The sequence below is a fragment of the Pituophis catenifer genome, unplaced genomic scaffold (genome assembly GCF_029215685.1).
Source record: "Pituophis catenifer annectens isolate HBS135680 unplaced genomic scaffold, rPitCat1.0.hap2 SCAF_2, whole genome shotgun sequence".
Taxonomy (NCBI): domain Eukaryota; kingdom Metazoa; phylum Chordata; class Lepidosauria; order Squamata; family Colubridae; genus Pituophis; species Pituophis catenifer.
Window position 1 is genome coordinate 23,681,214 of NW_027256882.1, and position 5,936 is coordinate 23,687,149.

General features: G+C 40.5%; 1 pseudogene; it reads left to right on the forward strand.

Annotated features, from left to right (window-relative positions):
* Positions 1-832: 832 nt before the first annotated feature.
* Positions 833-5,491, forward strand: LOC139311845 (zinc finger protein 845-like; annotated as a pseudogene).
* The last annotated feature ends 445 nt before the right edge of the window (positions 5,492-5,936 follow it).

Sequence of the window (5,936 nt, forward strand, 5' to 3'; positions counted from 1 at the left end):
CTGTGATGCCTTAATCTTTTGGGTTCCTCGACGTATGACTACAAGAGAATTGGAATCTCAATCGTTTAGCAAAGTGGTCATTATGTGAGGTATCGCATGATGTCTTTGCTCAATTACTGTAATGATTGAGCCAAGTAATGTCGGCTGACGGCCCCTAGAGAGCGAGCCTTCTCTGTAGGCACACCTACCCTCTGGAATCAGCTCCCCTTGGAGCTCCGGGTGGCCCCCGATCTTTGCTCCTTCCGCCGTGACCTTAAAACATGGTTGTTTCGCCAGGCTGACCTGGACTGAAGGGGTTTTAATGGGAATTTTAGATTCTTTTATCGTTTGAATTTTAATCTGGACTTGTTGTTGCTTTATTGCTGTGAGCCGCCCTGAGTCCTTGTGGAGAAAGGGTGACATATAAGTCCGATAAATAAATAAATAAATAAATAAATAAATAAGGCACCATCTTGGCATTTCTGCCCCATTGCAGAGCCCAGATGGGGCGACTGAGGCTTCTGGGGGCAGCTGCAGCTTTGCACCCCACTGCAGCTCTCCTAATTCAGGCGTGGCCTGTACTGGACTTCCAGAGTGTCCCCCACCCCCTTCAGGCACCCCTCCATTTCTTCCCTGCGTCTTCCTTCACTTAGCAACCCCCCCAAAATCACTTAATGACCACAACAACATGTGTTTTCCTTCTAGAGATTTTGTGACTCTCTACATTTCTGGAAAGGAAATAATGTTCTCTGCTTCTTTTGCTTTCCAACAGCGGATAAAACTAGATCTACCTTGCAAGTCAACTATCAACAAATATTAGAAAATGAGCCCAAGGCAGCTTCTGCCAAAAAGGATGGAGCCTGGGAAACTTTTGGATGCCCCGTCAGACACAAGCAGCACTCCACAAAACGACAAAAAATCCCATGAATGCTTAGAGTGTGGAAAATCCTTTACTCTCCAGTCCCACCTTTTCACCCACAGGAAGGTCCATGTGCAAAGTGGATCCAGTGAAGGTTTGGAGGGCGAGAAATCCTTCTCTGGAAAAGACACCAAAGATCTCAGAAGTCCCCCTACACTAAAAACCTACAAATGTGAGAAATGTGACTTACACTTTGGTCTAAAGTCAAGCCTTCGTACACATCGGAAAATCCACACTGGAGAGAAACCTTATCAATGTCTGGAATGTGGGAAATTTTTCCGTGCAAAAGCCACTCTCGGGGACCACATGAGAATCCACACAGGAGAGAAACCTTACAACTGTTGGGAATGTGGGAAGAGCTTTTCTCAGAAGTCAAGTTTTAGACGCCATGGGAAGAGCCATGCAGGAATCAAACCTTACAAATGCTTTGAGTGTGGAAAATGTTTCACCCAGAGTTCATCACTTCAGAGACATGAGAAAACACACACAGGGGAGAAAAACGAAAAGTGCCCAGAATGTGGGAAATGTTTTGCTGACAAGTCAACCCTAATTCAACATCAGAGACTTCACACCGGAGAGAGACCCTATGAATGCCCAGAATGCGAGAAACGATTTGTGGGTTCTTCTCAACTTCGGAGTCACCAGAAGAGGCACAAAGAGGAGAAACCCTGCAAATGTGGAGAGTGTGGGAAATCATTTGCTCGCCGGTCCCTCCTTTTGACCCACAGGAAGGTCCATGTGGGAAGTGGATCCAGTAAAGGTTTAGAGGGTAAGAAATCCTTCTCTGGAAAACACGCCAAAGATCTCAGAAGGCCCCCAACAGTAAAAACCTACAAATGTGAGGAATGTGACTTACGCTTTGGTCAAAAGTCAGGACTTCTTTCACATCAGAAAATCCACACTGGAGAGAAACCTTATCAATGTCTGGAATGTGGGAAATTTTTCCGTGAAAAAACCACTCTCAGAAACCACGAGAGAATTCACACAGGGGAGAAACCTTACAAGTGTTGGGAATGTGGGAAGAGCTTTTCTCAGAACTCAAGTCTTTGGCTCCATGAGAAGGTTCATGCAGGAATAAAATCTTACAAATGCTTTGAGTGTGAAAAATGTTTCACCCAGAGTTCATCTCTTCGGAGTCATGAGAAAACACACAGAGGGGAGAAAAACAAAAAGTGCCTCGAATGTGGGAAATGTTTTACCACAAAATCACATTTGATGCGACATCAGAAACTCCACACTGGAGAGAGACCCTATGAATGCCCAGAATGTGAGAAGCGATTTATGTATTCTTATGAACTTCAGAGACACCAGGAATGGCATAAAGGAGAGTTGCCCTATAAATGTGGGGAGTGTGGGAAAAGTTTTATTTGTCCAGGAGTGCTTCAAATTCATCAGAGAATCCACACAGGGGAGAAACCCTACAAATGTGGGGAGTGTGGGAAATGCTTTTCCCAAAAACAACACCTTGGAAGCCATCGGAGGCTCCACACAGGAGAGAAGCCATACAAATGCGTAGAATGTGGAAAATCTTTTGCTTATAAGGAAAACCTTTTGACACATCATAAAACCCACACAGGGGAGAAGCCACATCAATGCAATGAATGTGGAAGATTTTATCGTACCTCATCAGCCCTTAGAAGTCATGTGAAAATTCACACAGGGGAAAAAAACTACAAATGTTTAGACTGTGGGAGAGCATTTGCTCATTCAGGTTCCCTTAGAAGTCACAGCCGAATCCATACAGGAGAGAAGCCCCACAAATGCTCAGTGTGCGATAAATGTTTTTCTCGGAAAGATACTCTTGTGACTCATCAGCGAATCCACACTGGAGAGAAACCATAGAAATGTCTGGAGTGTGGGAAATGTTTTGCCCAACCTTCGGTACTACGTGTGCATATCCGAAGTCACACAGGTAAGTAGTCTCACGATGGGGTGTGTGGCCAGTGCCAGTGGCGGTACAGTAAATTCCGGGGCTCCTGGAAAATGCTGATATCTCAGCTGCTTTAGGGGATCACCAGGGATCATAGCTGTCCTGTAAGGACAGTGAAGAACGGAGGCACAGGCAGGCACGAACAGGGAAGCCACAAGTCCCCTGAAGTGTCTGCATCAGCCTCCGACCCAGCAGCAAAGGGAAGACAATCATTAGGAACTGTCAAAAGCCGGGCGATCGCACACAAGAAGAGAAGAAACAAAAAGAACTTGGTGATCAACTGGGTGAGAAACTGGTCTCGGAAACAAGATTCCTTATATATTTAACTCCTGAACTTTTAAAAACTATTTTACTTGAGAAAATTGGCAAAGAGAGAGGGGAGGGAGTTGAAAAAGGCTACCTCCCCATCTCCGGAACAGTGGCAAAGAAGCAGAAGCAGTTAATAAAAGCTAATTAACAAAAGCTGAAAAAGTAATTTAACAAACTGAACGCAGATTGGGAAAAGAGGAATTTTTGGCTAATGAACTGTAATTTGAAAAGTTGAATTTAGAGCTTCGAAGCTGGGGTTTGGGGTTTTTTTTTCCTCTCTCCTTTAAGACTATTTTGGATTGCAGAGGATATTAAAAGAGATATATTGGACAAAGGGAAAGATGAGAAGGGAGTGACCTTGGGATGTTTTGGAAACTGGCTAGAAGATTTTGATAAGAAATGGTCTTGTGACTTTGTAACAGAAGGGGGAAGATACAGAAGAAGAAAAAAGAAGAAGAAAGAAAGCTGTTTGTTTTTACCTTTTGCTTGATGGAGTTATAACTTTTGTAAGATTTGGGAATATTATTTTTTTCTTTCTGGATTTTTTCTTTTTGTGCCTTTTCCTTTTTCCTTGTAGAAATTCCCTCTTCCTGGATTTAAAAGAGTTCATTGGCAGGGTTTTTGTTTTTTCTATTTTTGGGGGAGATATATTTTTTTCATCTTTTTATTGCCTGGTTGGATATTTTGGGCAAACACCTGGGTTTTGGACTAGTGCATTTTTATTTTTGCCGTGATCTGGTTTTATCTTTTCTTTCTCTCTCTCTTTCTTTCCTTTTTTCTCTCTCTCTCTCTTTCTTTCTATTTTTTTCCTCTATTTATGCCCTTTTGGACTGTTTGATTGTTCTTGGTTTTTTGTATGGTTTATGGATCAAATCTATGTGGATTAGGGTTTCAAGAACCTGAAGAGTCTGATTGGGCAAAGAAAATCTATATAAAATGTTTTATAGGTGGCATATGCCACCAGAAAGATTAACAAAGATGTTTAAGGATAATTCAGCCAAATGTTGGAAATGTTTGCGTTTTCCAAGATCATACTATCATATGTGGTGGTCATGTTTAGAAGCAAAAAATTATTGGTCTAGAGTACAAAAATGGTTGGAAGAAATATCACATAAGTCTATAGAATTAAAACCAGAGATTTTTTATTGGGTATTCTCCCAGAGAGATATAGTAAAGAAGATGTGCATTTAACTCTACATATAATAACAACAGCAAGAATTGTATTTGCACAAAATTGGAAGACAGAAAAAATTCTGTCAGAAGGTGAAGGAATAAAGAAGATTTCAGACTGTGTGGAAATGAATAGATTAAGAATAAGAGATAAAGAGGAATCAGTGTATTTCAAGACATTGGGAAGATTTTACATATGGTTAGAAAAGAAATATGAAGATAAGAGGTTAGATAAATGATTTAGATAATAGAAAGTTAAACGAGGAAGAGGATAAAAGAGAAATAGAAACCCAGACGACACCAGAGTAAATGAAAACAGGGGATGGGGGGGAGAAAGAAGATAATAAGAATAAATGTACAATTATGATGATAATACTGATAGATGGAATAAATCTGAAAAGAAATTGAAAGAAAGTATATACTATTAGAATATAGGAGTTGCTCGGATACCAAACAAGGAGAATATTCCACAGCAAAGAAGATAGAAAGGAGAGAGGAGTAGAGGGTAGGAAGAGGACAGGGAGTGAGAGGAATGGAAGAAAGGGAAAAGGAGAGGAAGGAAGGGTAGGGGACAGGAGTAGGAGAGAAGGTGAGAAGGGGGAAAAGAAGTGAGGAGTGGGGGAAAGGAAGGGGAAGTAGGATGAGGTAGGAGAGGTGGAAGGAGAAAGGAGGGGAGAGGAGGGAGGTAAGGGAAATAGGAAAAGAAGGTTGCGAAATGAGGGAAGAAGGGTAGAAGAGCAACTCTGAATGTAATTAAAACGCCTACTTTAATGCTTTCTTTAAGGAAAACATGTATATGTATGATTATGTATAAGAAAATGTACATTTTATATTATGTGTATAAGAAATAAAACTGAAAAACTTTTCAAAATAAAAAAGGAAAGTAGCTTCACAAGTGTGCATAGCGCGAGAAACCTTTTCATAGTAAATCAAAGCTAAAAAAGCACCAGAAAGTCCATAGCAGAGATAAATCTTTTCAGCTGTGAAAAATGTTGGAAACCCTCTTTTAAAAAAACATTCAGATGTTAACATTTACCAGGAACTTCACACAGTGACAGAAGGGAAACCGTACAAATATTTGATGTGGGGAAAATGTTTTTCCTACTGAAGCAACCTTAAATACCATCAGAGAGAACACAATGAGACAAAAGGGCACAAGTGTTGGGAGTATGAGGATATTTTGCTCACAAAGCCATATTAGTAACTTATGTGCAGAGTAGATAAAATGTTTTGCAGAGAACAGGAAGTCCTCAGCTTAGGACCATCACTTAGAATGGCTTTCCGGTCATACGTTGCTACAGTCGTAAGTGAAGGCACCCAGATATTTTTGTTAATTCTTACTAGACTTTGTTGATCAATAAGGAGAAGTCTGAAGATTTAGAGAGGAGAAAATGGGGTGAGGGTGGAATGAAGATGCATCTGGTGGTTTATTTAGGGATAAAATGTTGATGTTGAATATGCTGGTTGAGGAAGAAAAGAGAAAGTTTTCTTTTTCTTACTATCTTTTTTGGAAAGATTATTTTTCACATGGTCTTTTTTCATGTTTTCATACAGACACCCACAAACCTATATTGTTTCTTTGTTGGACCTGTGAATACGATCCTTAATAAAATTATTATTCAAAATAAT